The following is a 12,886-nucleotide window of genomic DNA, read 5'->3' on the forward strand; positions in this document are numbered from 1 at the left end:
GACCATATTTGTACTACTGTAGAAGTTTGGTGTCATGGCATGTGATTTTAGTGTGGTAATTTTGGAGATACTGCCAGGGTACGTTAGCGCTTGTACTAAGCTATTCGGGATAACTCAGTAACTCAGCTGATGTTCAGCCAATATCGGAAAAACTGCGGGTGGGCTACTTGGCTGGATGTCACGGTTCAAATGACCCCAGGGTGAATCTACTCCGAAACACTTTCTAAGGCTGCATTGAATGGTAACGTTGTGTCCGCTGCCATGTTGGATTAACGCTCTACAAGCTTCGGTGTAGCGCATAGACGTCGTCATTGTCTTGCTGCCCCCCCCCCCCCCCCCCCCCGTTCTGTGATTGGTTCCCAAACTCTAGCAAAAATAAGGGCGGTGGTTTCCAGGCTGACTTTGCAGTGAAAATGAAATCAAGCGCAAAGCAGCATGGGAATTCCCAGGCTAATGGGATCCTATGGGATCCTATGTGATCTTATGGGATCTTATGGGATCCTATGGGATCCTATGTGATCTTATGGGATCTTATGGGATCTTATGGGATCTTATGGGATCCTATGTGATCTTATGGGATCTTATGGGATATTATGGGATCCTATGGGATCCTATGTGATCTTATGGGATCTTATGGGATCCTATGGGATCCTATGTGATCTTATGTGATCCTATGTGATCCTATGTGATCTTATGGGATCTTATGGGGTCCTATGTGATCTTATGGGATCTTATGGGATCCTATGGGATCCTATGTGATCCTATGTGATCTTATGGGATCCTATGGGATCTTATGGGATCCTATGTGATCCTATGTGATCTTATGGGATCTTATGGGATCCTATGTGATCTTATGGGATCCTATGTGATCTTATGAGATCCTATGTGATCCTATGTGATCTTATGAGATCCTATGTGATCCTATGTGATCCTATGTGATCGTATGGGATCTTATGTGATCCTATGTGATCTTATGGGATCTTATGGGATCTTATGGGATCCTATGTGATCCTATGTGATCCTATGGGATCTTATGGGATCCTATGTGATCTTATGGGATCTTATGTGATCTTATGTGATCCTATGGGATCTTATGGGATCCTATGTGATCCTATGTGATCCTATGGGATCTTATGGGATCCTATGTGATCTTATGGGATCCTATGTGATCCTATGTGATCCTATGGGATCTTATGGGATCCTATGTGATCTTATGGGATCTTATGTGATCTTATGTGATCCTATGGGATCCTATGTGATCCTATGTGATCTTATGAGATCCTATGTGATCCTATGTGATCTTATGGGATCCTATGTGATCTTATGTGATCCTATGGGATCCTATGTGATCCTATGTGATCCTATGTGATCTTATGAGATCCTATGTGATCCTATGTGATCTTATGGGATCCTATGTGATCTTATGTGATCCTATGGGATCCTATGTGATCCTATGTGATCTTATGAGATCTTATGTGTTGTCCTGTTGGTGCTGCGCCTTTAGCCGGCAGCGGATAATTTTTGATAATGATTTTTTATTTATTTGATTTAATTTTTTATTTATTTAGTCATTTCTTCTTATCATCATTATTATTATTATTATTAATTAGTAGTATTTTTATTGGTATTATTATTGTTCATTGTAAATATTAATCTTTTTTTTTAGCTACTTGACTAATTTGAATTTCCCCCATTGGGGGATGAATAAAGTATTTTTCTATTCTATAAAACATTCTGCTTTCTTCTGTTGCTCCTCTGTGTCTGCAGTTGCTCTGCAGTTGCTCCTCTGTGTCTGCAGTTGCTCCTCTGTTGCTCCTCTGTGTCTGCAGTTGCTCTGCAGTTGCTCCTCTGTGTCTGCAGTTGCTCCTCTGTGTCTGCAGTTGCTCTGCAGTTGCTCCTCTGTGTCTGCAGTTGCTCCTCTGTGTCTGCAGTTGCTCCTCTGTGTCTGCAGTTGCTCCTCTGTTGCTCCTCTGTGTCTGCAGTTGCTCCTCTGTTGCTCCTCTGTGTCTGCAGTTGCTCTGCAGTTGCTCCTCTGTGTCTGCAGTTGCTCCTCTGTTGCTCCTCTGTGTCTGCAGTTGCTCCTCTGTGTCTGCAGTTGCTCCTCTGTTGCTCCTCTGTGTCTGCAGTTGCTCCTCTGTTGCTCCTCTGTGTCTGCAGTTGCTCCTCTGTGTCTGCAGTTGCTCCTCTGTGTCTGCAGTTGCTCCTCTGTTGCTCCTCTGTGTCTGCAGTTGCTCTGCAGTTGCTCCTCTGTGTCTGCAGTTGCTCCTCTGTTGCTCCTCTGTGTCTGCAGTTGCTCCTCTGTGTCTGCAGTTGCTCCTCTGTGTCTGCAGTTGCTCCTCTGTGTCTGCAGTTGCTCCTCTGTGTCTGCAGTTGCTCCTCTGTTGCTCCTCTGTGTCTGCAGTTGCTCCTCTGTGTCTGCAGTTGCTCCTCTGTTGCTCCTCTGTGTCTGCAGTTGCTCCTCTGTGTCTGCAGTTGCTCTGCAGTTGCTCCTCTGTGTCTGCAGTTGCTCCTCTGTTGCTCCTCTGTGTCTGCAGTTGCTCTGCAGTTGCTCCTCTGTGTCTGCAGTTGCTCTGCAGTTGCTCCTCTGTGTCTGCAGTTGCTCCTCTGTTGCTCCTCTGTGTCTGCAGTTGCTCTGCAGTTGCTCCTCTGTGTCTGCAGTTGCTCTGCAGTTGCTCCTCTGTGTCTGCAGTTGCTCCTCTGTGTCTGCAGTTGCTCCTCTGTGTCTGCAGTTGCTCCTCTGTTGCTCCTCTGTGTCTGCAGTTGCTCCTCTGTGTCTGCAGTTGCTCTGCAGTTGCTCCTCTGTGTCTGCAGTTGCTCCTCTGTGTCTGCAGTTGCTCCTCTGTTGCTCCTCTGTGTCTGCAGTTGCTCCTCTGTGTCTGCAGTTGCTCCTCTGTTGCTCCTCTGTGTCTGCAGTTGCTCTGCAGTTGCTCCTCTGTGTCTGCAGTTGCTCCTCTGTTGCTCCTCTGTGTCTGCAGTTGCTCCTCTGTGTCTGCAGTTGCTCCTCTGTGTCTGCAGTTGCTCCTCTGTGTCTGCAGTTGCTCCTCTGTGTCTGCAGTTGCTCCTCTGTGTCTGCAGTTGCTCCTCTGTTGCTCCTCTGTGTCTGCAGTTGCTCCTCTGTGTCTGCAGTTGCTCCTCTGTTGCTCCTCTGTGTCTGCAGTTGCTCCTCTGTGTCTGCAGTTGCTCTGCAGTTGCTCCTCTGTGTCTGCAGTTGCTCCTCTGTTGCTCCTCTGTGTCTGCAGTTGCTCTGCAGTTGCTCCTCTGTGTCTGCAGTTGCTCCTCTGTGTCTGCAGTTGCTCTGCAGTTGCTCCTCTGTGTCTGCAGTTGCTCCTCTGTTGCTCCTCTGTGTCTGCAGTTGCTCTGCAGTTGCTCCTCTGTGTCTGCAGTTGCTCTGCAGTTGCTCCTCTGTGTCTGCAGTTGCTCCTCTGTGTCTGCAGTTGCTCCTCTGTGTCTGCAGTTGCTCCTCTGTTGCTCCTCTGTGTCTGCAGTTGCTCCTCTGTGTCTGCAGTTGCTCTGCAGTTGCTCCTCTGTGTCTGCAGTTGCTCCTCTGTGTCTGCAGTTGCTCCTCTGTGTCTGCAGTTGCTCCTCTGTTGCTCCTCTGTGTCTGCAGTTGCTCCTCTGTGTCTGCAGTTGCTCCTCTGTTGCTCCTCTGTGTCTGCAGTTGCTCTGCAGTTGCTCCTCTGTGTCTGCAGTTGCTCCTCTGTTGCTCCTCTGTGTCTGCAGTTGCTCCTCTGTGTCTGCAGTTGCTCCTCTGTGTCTGCAGTTGCTCCTCTGTGTCTGCAGTTGCTCCTCTGTGTCTGCAGTTGCTCCTCTGTGTCTGCAGTTGCTCCTCTGTTGCTCCTCTGTGTCTGCAGTTGCTCCTCTGTTGCTCCTCTGTGTCTGCAGTTGCTCCTCTGTGTCTGCAGTTGCTCCTCTGTTGCTCCTCTGTGTCTGCAGTTGCTCCTCTGTGTCTGCAGTTGCTCCTCTGTGTCTGCAGTTGCTCCTCTGTGTCTGCAGTTGCTCCTCTGTTGCTCCTCTGTGTCTGCAGTTGCTCCTCTGTGTCTGCAGTTGCTCCTCTGTGTCTGCAGTTGCTCCTCTGTGTCTGCAGTTGCTCCTCTGTTGCTCCTCTGTGTCTGCAGTTGCTCTGCAGTTGCTCCTCTGTGTCTGCAGTTGCTCCTCTGTTGCTCCTCTGTGTCTGCAGTTGCTCCTCTGTGTCTGCAGTTGCTCCTCTGTGTCTGCAGTTGCTCCTCTGTGTCTGCAGTTGCTCCTCTGTGTCTGCAGTTGCTCTGTATGTAGGTCAAATATCTGAGTCCAATGTAAACATGGTGCATGTGAGAGCAGGCGTAGCGCCGCCATCGAACCAGGACAGAAATGAAACCCTTCAGCCCTTCTCCAGAGTCCCAGCTGACCCCGCGGAGCCTGCAGCCTGCAGACGCCACGTGAACCCGCTGTAACGCTTCAGCGGCTTTAATGATGCAGCGCGGGGGCGGCCGGCTGAGGGGGGGGCACATCTGTGCAGGTCGCTCAGGTACGCCTCAGCACAGGTGGCTGCAAAGCAAAACCAGTGACCAGAATGAATCCAGCTGAGCAGAAAGTCCAGAGCTGAGCAGGTGTCCCACATGAAGAAGACCCCTGCAACGTTCCCACAAACACAGGAACTCATTAAAGTTTCATTCCTTTATCTCAGGACAAAACATCCACAGGTTCACATTCTTTACACACATTTCAGTGTTTAAGTGTTCAAACCAGCCGTTATCCAGAGATGGGGACTCGAGTCAACTCGAGTCGCTGTTTTGATGACTTGTGACTTGAATGTTATTCAGTTCATGTTTTCAGTTTGAATATTAAATTAATTAAAAAAATAACATGGATTACCCGGTAGGAGCGCAGGCTGAGAATGGCGTCCTGATTGGATCCCTACCCTGTCAGTCAGTCATGCCCTCTCTGCATACCTTAGTGTTTATTGGAGAGAATAAACTCATATCAGATATGCATCAACATGTCAGCGGGACTGAGAGTCGTTGTCTTCGGCTTTCGTAATCACCATTTTGACGGCAAAAGACGAACAGCTCAGTGCAAGACAGGGTTGGGGAGTAACGGATTACATGTAACGGCGTTACGGTAAAAGGATACAAAATAAAAGTAACTGTAATCCGTTACAGTACAAGCAAAAACGATGTACTCAGATTACAGTTACATTCAGTGAGAATGGGGGTTACTTAAAGGGACACTATGTAATAAATTAAGTCATTTATTAGCTCAAATCAACATATTCATTCATAAATTAGTCCTCATTGGTGTAAAATGATCTCTGTCAAAAATCTCACTTATCCTCCTGAGTGAAGAATAACTTGTCTGTATCTACATAGAGCGGGCGAGCTCTATGGAGGCTGCCATGTCCTTCCGGTCTATGAAAAACTACGAAGTGCCGAGAGGGACATAAAGCACTTCGAATCGCGATTTCCCCAACGCCAGGCCTGCAAGCGGAAATGACGTCATTGTGACATCATTTCCGCCAAATGGCTTATTACAGCCGCTAATGCTAAATAGATTTTATTCCTTGGCACATATGTCTTTGTGTTCATTAGCTTTCTTTTTGTAAGTGCATCATCTTCTTCTTTTTATTATTATTCCTATGCTCCCCTGGATATCTTCTTTTTGGCATTATGCTCACATTTGTAAACTGTTATTTTGTTGATTTACTAATAAAGTTAAAAAAAAAAAATGCTAAATAGATTTTATCTGGTAAATGATCCCACTAATAATGCATTGATTGTTACCAAACTTCTGCCGTAGTACACATAGGCTCTTAACTCACAAAACGAGGCATTAGAAAGTTTGTAAGTTTACCGGGAGTTTATTTACCGCTGCTAATGCTCCTATTGCTAACACAGGCTAATGCTAACGCTGCGTCAACGTCACTTCCGGTAACTCCCGGAATATGACTAATTGCATTGCTTGCACACCAAAGGAGATGTTATGTTATCTGACATGTTATCTGTCATCTGTATTCATAGTGTTGTTGTATGTGTGTTATGTAATCCTTTGTACTGTGTGTCTTGATTTCTTTTTGTTTGTATGGACCATGAGTCTGAAGCTATAGCTTCTTGAATCTTGACACATTCCGCTTGCCGTAGTTCAAGAAGTTGCAGCGCACATTTGAAAACGTGAGGCGCTAGAGAGCAAATTCATTCAACTTTGCAAAATAAAATTGCACCACTAGACGGGGGAAGAAATTACATAGTGTCCCTTTAACAGGATTACAATTTGTCCGAGGTTGCAGTGACAGAAGTACAGAGCGGCAGGGTCAGACTGGGGAAAAAAAAAAATCGGCCCTGGCAATTTTCCCCGGGACCAGCCCCCCCTCAGTATTAATTAGTATCTCCAATCTAATTAAATAAAAATTAAAAAAACGAGCACAGACCGCTCATACAGTCAATGGCATGTACCCATAGAAAAAATACACTCACACACACATCACACAACCTGACTATCGACTGCTAACAACCATGATCAGTAACCTACACAAACCCAGACACATAATGGCTCGGCGGCCAGCAATCGGATAAACCAATGAAGTGAATCAATCCTGTGAAAGAATGAAAACAAGTGAATGAAACCTGGACTCACCCATTATGAAGTTAACTCTGCCAGCCCCATACTCTTGCTCCTGCTCAGCCAACTCCTTGACGTCGGGTATGGTTGCTAACGTTACGGCGGCTAGCATTAGCAATGAGGCTGCTAGGCTTGCTAAATCGGTAAGCATTAGGCTACTGAAGAAAGCTAGTCTTTTTAGCTACGTTATATTATCATCTTTCTTCTCGGCTATAAGTTAACCTTTGTTTACGGCCACTGGCCATAACCTGACGCGCTAGCTGTCAAATCACCGGAAGTTTTCACCGGAAGTACTGGCGCGCACACAAAAGCAAGGGTGTGCAAAGAAAAATAAAATGTGATGTAAAAGTCTTACTTTGCTTATTTATTACTAAAGTAGAGCACTTCATTGTCATTGCACATGTATTAATGAAATGCAGTTTGGCATCTTATCAAGTGTAACGCGTGCAGATTGTATAGCATGCAGTATTTAGAGATAAAATGCAGTTATTTACAGCTAGTGTAAGGAAAGATGGTTAATAGATATGTGCAGAATAGATCAATTACCTAGAGAAATGCATGTATGTGCAGAGAATGTATAATGTAGTTATGGCAGTACAATGAAAAGAAAAATATCATGGTATAAATAAATGTGATAAATACAGATGGAATCATACAGATAATATACAGATTATCCTATACCTTAAATAGGTAAAAGTAATCCAAAAGTAATCCAAAAGTAATTAGTTACATTACTTTTTTTAAGTAATCCAAAAAGTTACACTACAATTACATTTTAAACAAGGTAACTGTAACGGATTACATTTTTAAAGTAACTTACCCAACACTGGTGCAAGACATGCGGCATCAACATCTCGGAGAGCCAGACGACAACTTCCAACTTTGTTCATCATTTAAAGATCCATTCTGACCAGTAAGTGTTTGTCAAATTAGCTAATATTATCCTGTTAGCCTAGCCGGTAGTTAGCTAACGTTAGCTTGATGTGATACGGGGTGGACAGGTTGGACACATTGGCCGATGATGTTTACTGACAGTTACTTATATCTTTGTGTTTTCACTTTATTAAGATCAGATTCTGCAGGTAAAACTGCAATAATAAGGTGACTTTGACTTGCCCAAGAAAAAAATGACTTGAGACTTGAAAGCTAAGACTTGGTCCCGTCTCTGCCGTTCTCCCTCTGTTCCAACACACAGCTGTCAGCAGCCTCTGCTCTGGGAAGGCAGCACGTACAGAAGTTTGTTTCAGGAAGAAGGAAACCGTCTGCTTGAAGCAGATAGTGAGGCTTCGGTTGGTGGAATTCTGAACATCTATGACACATCGAAGGCGTAATACGGTTCCTTTAATGCTGATTATATTCTCAGAGAAGCCTCATTTGATCATGCTGTGAAACTGTCGGTGAAATGAGTCAAATCTGAAACACCTAAAAGGCCAAAAAGTAGCTCCTGTCCGACATGTCCTCGCACTGAGGGATCCAACCAGTTAGCATCTATAGATAGATAGATACTATCTATAGATACTTTATTGATCCCCAAGGAAATTCAAGCATCCAGTAGCAAGACATAGTAAAGCAATAAAAATGTTTATACAATTATAAACAATCTAAGAATTTAAAAAAACAATTAAAAAACAGTTTAAAAATATAAAGTGAGCAGTGAAATTGCTGAGAGCTGCTGTACAGCCTGATGGCCGGAGGAACAAAAGAGTTTTTCAGTCTGTTGGTGGAGCTGGAGTGAGACAGCATCAACCAGCCCTTTTTATAAGCTTATAGAAAGATCTTTTCTGTGTAATATAACCTAAAGCCCTTCAGCTTGTTAAACTATCTCCATCTGAAGGACTTTTCAGGACTTGGTGACCCAGACAAACTGCTCTGGTGCTGCCACCTGCTGGAGGGTCACTGGATCTGCAGCTGTGAGCTGAACCTGAGAGTTTCACAGCAGAGCAAATTCCAGGTTTGAACACAAGCAGTGAAAACACATTAATCCAGTGGCCATGTGATGCGTTCACCCATTCAGTCTGAAGGAACTAATTCACAGTCTGCAAGGGAAGCCAAACCTGGGCCTCAGACGGGTTAAAGCTGCTCGGGTTGGGCTGTAGCTGCTTGTGGTTTGGTCTTTGTTATGACGCTGCATGTTGCTGTGTTAGCAGACTTTAACGTGACGTCACCGGGTGCAATCCGCACTGCATTTTAAGTCTTTAATTAAAGGAAAAAACCCTTTCCAGGGCTTAGGGTTGTCTGACCGAGTCGGTCGTAAAGCTGTAAAGTCGTAAAGTCGTAAAGTGAGATAGACCACAGCTCAAAGATGCTGAGACAGAAAGATCCGTCAGTCAGATGAGATCTAAGCTAAGTTAGAGCGAAACAATTAAACTGAGACCGAGCTACAGCAGGGACACTAAAGCCAGCAATGAGTCCAAAGAACAACAGTGATGATTAAAAGCTCTAACTGAGGTTATCTGAGGCTAACTGAGGGTATCTGAGGCTGACTGAGGCTGACTTAGGCTAACTGGGGGTATCTGAGGCTAACTTAGGGTATCTGAGGCTGACTTAGGCTAACTGGGGGTATCTGAGGCTATCTGAGGCTAACTGAAGCTAAATGAGGCAGGCTAACTGAGCTATCTGAGGCTAATTAAGCTAACTGATGGAGGCTAACTGAGGCTGACTGTGGCTAACTGAGCTACAGCAGGGACGCTAAAGCCAGCAATGAGTCCAAAGAACAACAGTGATGATTAAAAGTCCACTTCACATCTCTTTTCCCTGGCCTTCCACTAGCTGAAATGGAGTTTACCTTGGCTTTGCGACTTTTATTGTTACTGTTATTTTATTGCTAATTTTATTTTTCATGTCATTGATGACAGTGTTCCTGCTCCTCATTGTTTTCTTCTCCACTTCCCTGGTTGTAGAGTAGCGCTAACCTTCAGGTAGCAGCGACACCTCTGTGACGGAGAAGATTGCAACCACCGTATACAGCCGCCACGAAACCCGTGACGTCATCAACACCGCTCGCGCTAGCAGACGCGGCGACCATGCTAGAGCCTTTCGGCATCCCACCTGGCCTGGGAGTGTTGCTGGGCAGTGGGATGCCAGGCTTCCTGCTGGACCTGTTGCCTTCCAGATCGGCAGCAATGGATGGAAAGTAAACCCTGTGGTGTTTCCTGTTAACTGCTGCCCCCTACAGGCAAGCGGGAGGAAATACAACTCACAGGAAAGTTTCCACATCAGATGAATTCATCACATTTTCTTCATTATCTTTTTGGGCTTTTGTGCCTTTAATGGAAAGTTCAGAGAGACAGGAAGCAGGGGGCAGGGAGAGGGGGAACAACATGCAGCACAGGGCCGTCTGATGCGGGACTCGAACCGGGGCCCGCTGCAGCGAGGACTATAGCCTCTCTACCCACTACGCCACCGACCGCCCAATTCATCACATTTCAACGGTTTCTTTTAACAAATCACAAAGTTTCCTGAGAATGAAGGAAGTGGTGAAGAGCAAGATTATACGCAGGAACCCTGGAAAAGGTTTTACATCAATATGACAACCGTTGTGTTGCCTTCAGTCAGTAACACAGCACTGTCATCACTTTTGTAAAAGTCTGCTGCTCACAGGCTTTTATTTTTGTAAAAGTCTGTTGCTTACAGGCTTTTATTTTGTAAAAGTCTGTTGCTCACAGGCTTTTATTCTGTAAAAGTCTGTTGCTCACAGGCTTTTATTTAGTAAAAGTCTGTTGCTCACAGGCTTTTATTTTGTAAAAGTCTGCTGCTCACAGGCTTTTATTTTGTAAAAGTCTGTTGCTCACAGGCTTTTATTTTGTAAAAGTCTGTTGCTCACAGGCTTTTATTCTGTAAAAGTCTGTTGCTCACAGGCTTTTATTCTGTAAAAGTCTGCTGCTCACAGGCTTTTATTTAGTAAAAGTCTGTCGCTCACAGGCTTTTATTTTGTAAAAGTCTGTCGCTCACAGGCTTTTATTTAGTAAAAGTCTGTCGCTCACAGGCTTTTATTTTGTAAAAGTCTGTTGCTCACAGGCTTTTATTTAGTAAAAGTCTGTCGCTCACAGGCTTTTATTTTGTAAAAGTCTGTTGCTCACAGGCTTTTATTTTGTAAAAGTCTGTTGCTCACAGGCTTTTATTCTGTAAAAGTCTGTTGCTCACAGGCTTTTATTCTGTAAAAGTCTGCTGCTCACAGGCTTTTATTTTGTAAAAGTCTGTTGCTCACAGGCTTTTATTTTGTAAAAGTCTGTTGCTCACAGGCTTTTATTTTGTAAAAGTCTGTCGCTCACAGGCTTTTATTTTGTAAAAGTCTGTTGCTCACAGGCTTTTATTTTGTAAAAGTCTGTTGCTCACAGGCTTTTATTTTGTAAAAGTCTGTTGCTCACAGGCTTTTATTTTGTAAAAGTCTGTTGCTCACAGGCTTTTATTTTGTAAAAGTCTGCTGCTCACAGGCTTTTATTTTGTAAAAGTCTGTTGCTCACAGGCTTTTATTCTGTAAAAGTCTGCTGCTCACAGGCTTTTATTTTGTAAAAGTCTGCTGCTCACAGGCTTTTATTCTGTAAAAGTCTGCTGCTCACAGGCTTTTATTTAGTAAAAGTCTGTCGCTCACAGGCTTTTATTTTGTAAAAGTCTGTCGCTCACAGGCTTTTATTCTGTAAAAGTCTGTTGCTCACAGGCTTTTATTTTGTAAAAGTCTGTCGCTCACAGGCTTTTATTTTGTAAAAGTCTGTCGCTCACAGGCTTTTATTTTGTAAAAGTCTGTTGCTCACAGGCTTTTATTTTGTAAAAGTCTGTTGCTCACAGGCTTTTATTTTGTAAAAGTCTGCTGCTCACAGGCTTTTATTTTGTAAAAGTCTGCTGCTCACAGGCTTTTATTCTGTAAAAGTCTGCTGCTCACAGGCTTTTATTTAGTAAAAGTCTGTCGCTCACAGGCTTTTATTTTGTAAAAGTCTGTCGCTCACAGGCTTTTATTTTGTAAAAGTCTGTTGCTCACAGGCTTTTATTTTGTAAAAGTCTGTTGCTCACAGGCTTTTATTTTGTAAAAGTCTGTCGCTCACAGGCTTTTATTTTGTAAAAGTCTGTTGCTCACAGGCTTTTATTTTGTAAAAGTCTGTTGCTCACAGGCTTTTATTCTGTAAAAGTCTGCTGCTCACAGGCTTTTATTTTGTAAAAGTCTGTTACTCACATGCTTTTATTTTGTAAAAGTCTGTTGCTCACAGGCTTTTATTTAGTAAAAGTCTGTCGCTCACAGGCTTTTATTTTGTAAAAGTCTGTTGCTCACAGGCTTTTATTTTGTAAAAGTCTGTTGCTCACAGGCTTTTATTTTGTAAAAGTCTGTTGCTCACAGGCTTTTATTCTGTAAAAGTCTGCTGCTCACAGGCTTTTATTTTGTAAAAGTCTGTTGCTCACAGGCTTTTATTTTGTAAAAGTCTGTCGCTCACAGGCTTTTATTTTGTAAAAGTCTGTTGCTGTCTGCTGTGGAACAGGAAAAGAAAGTAATCGGCTGATCCACCAAACATGGAGAAGGGTATGGAACTTTTACTCGGCCATTTTCATGTTAAAGTTCTTCCAGACGGCGGAGTCGACAGAACCAAAGTCATCTGTAAACACAGCCAAGTTGAATTGTCTTCTCAGCGTAGTAGTTCCAGTCTAAAATATCACTTAAAGGCAAAACACACAACTGATAGCAGCAAGTCATTCAAGGAAACAGACAGTGGAGCGAGGCTTCTACATAAAAACTACAGAAAGATGCTGATGTTAAAAGTGTGTTTGCACAACAAATGTTATGGCACTTTCATTCATATGGCAGCACATTTAAAATAAAGCTAAATGCTAAAAGCTATACGCTACTTTTGGATTCATTTTTGGATTCTGCGTACAAATGTGATTAATCATGATTAATCAGGGAAATCATGTGATTAATTAGATTAAACATTTTAATCGTTGCCCAGCCCTATTCTTATCACTTAATAAATGTTTGAACTGACATATTTTCTTATGTCCTGGTCATATTTTTTCCACCTTTTAACTGAAGAAGAGTCTTGCTGCAGCATGAAGTTGATGTTTCTGACGCACGTCTGCGCCTCACCTGCTGTGAACTTCATGAGTTTGTGCTGCATTCCTCCTCTGGCTCTTTCCCATCAGTGAATCCATCTGCTTTCACCTCCTCAGCGTCCTGATTCTGATGTGTGGAGGTTGGTTTGGGTCAATCCAGCTCCCTTTTCCTCTGATTCTCTGCTGTGAAGTTTCATCTCTTTCCTCCATTAAACTTCGAAGGAACTCAAACAAGAGATACGTCGATCTGATTGGTTCA

Source organism: Odontesthes bonariensis, chromosome 20 (genome assembly GCF_027942865.1).
Source record: "Odontesthes bonariensis isolate fOdoBon6 chromosome 20, fOdoBon6.hap1, whole genome shotgun sequence".
Lineage (NCBI taxonomy): Eukaryota > Metazoa > Chordata > Actinopteri > Atheriniformes > Atherinopsidae > Odontesthes > Odontesthes bonariensis.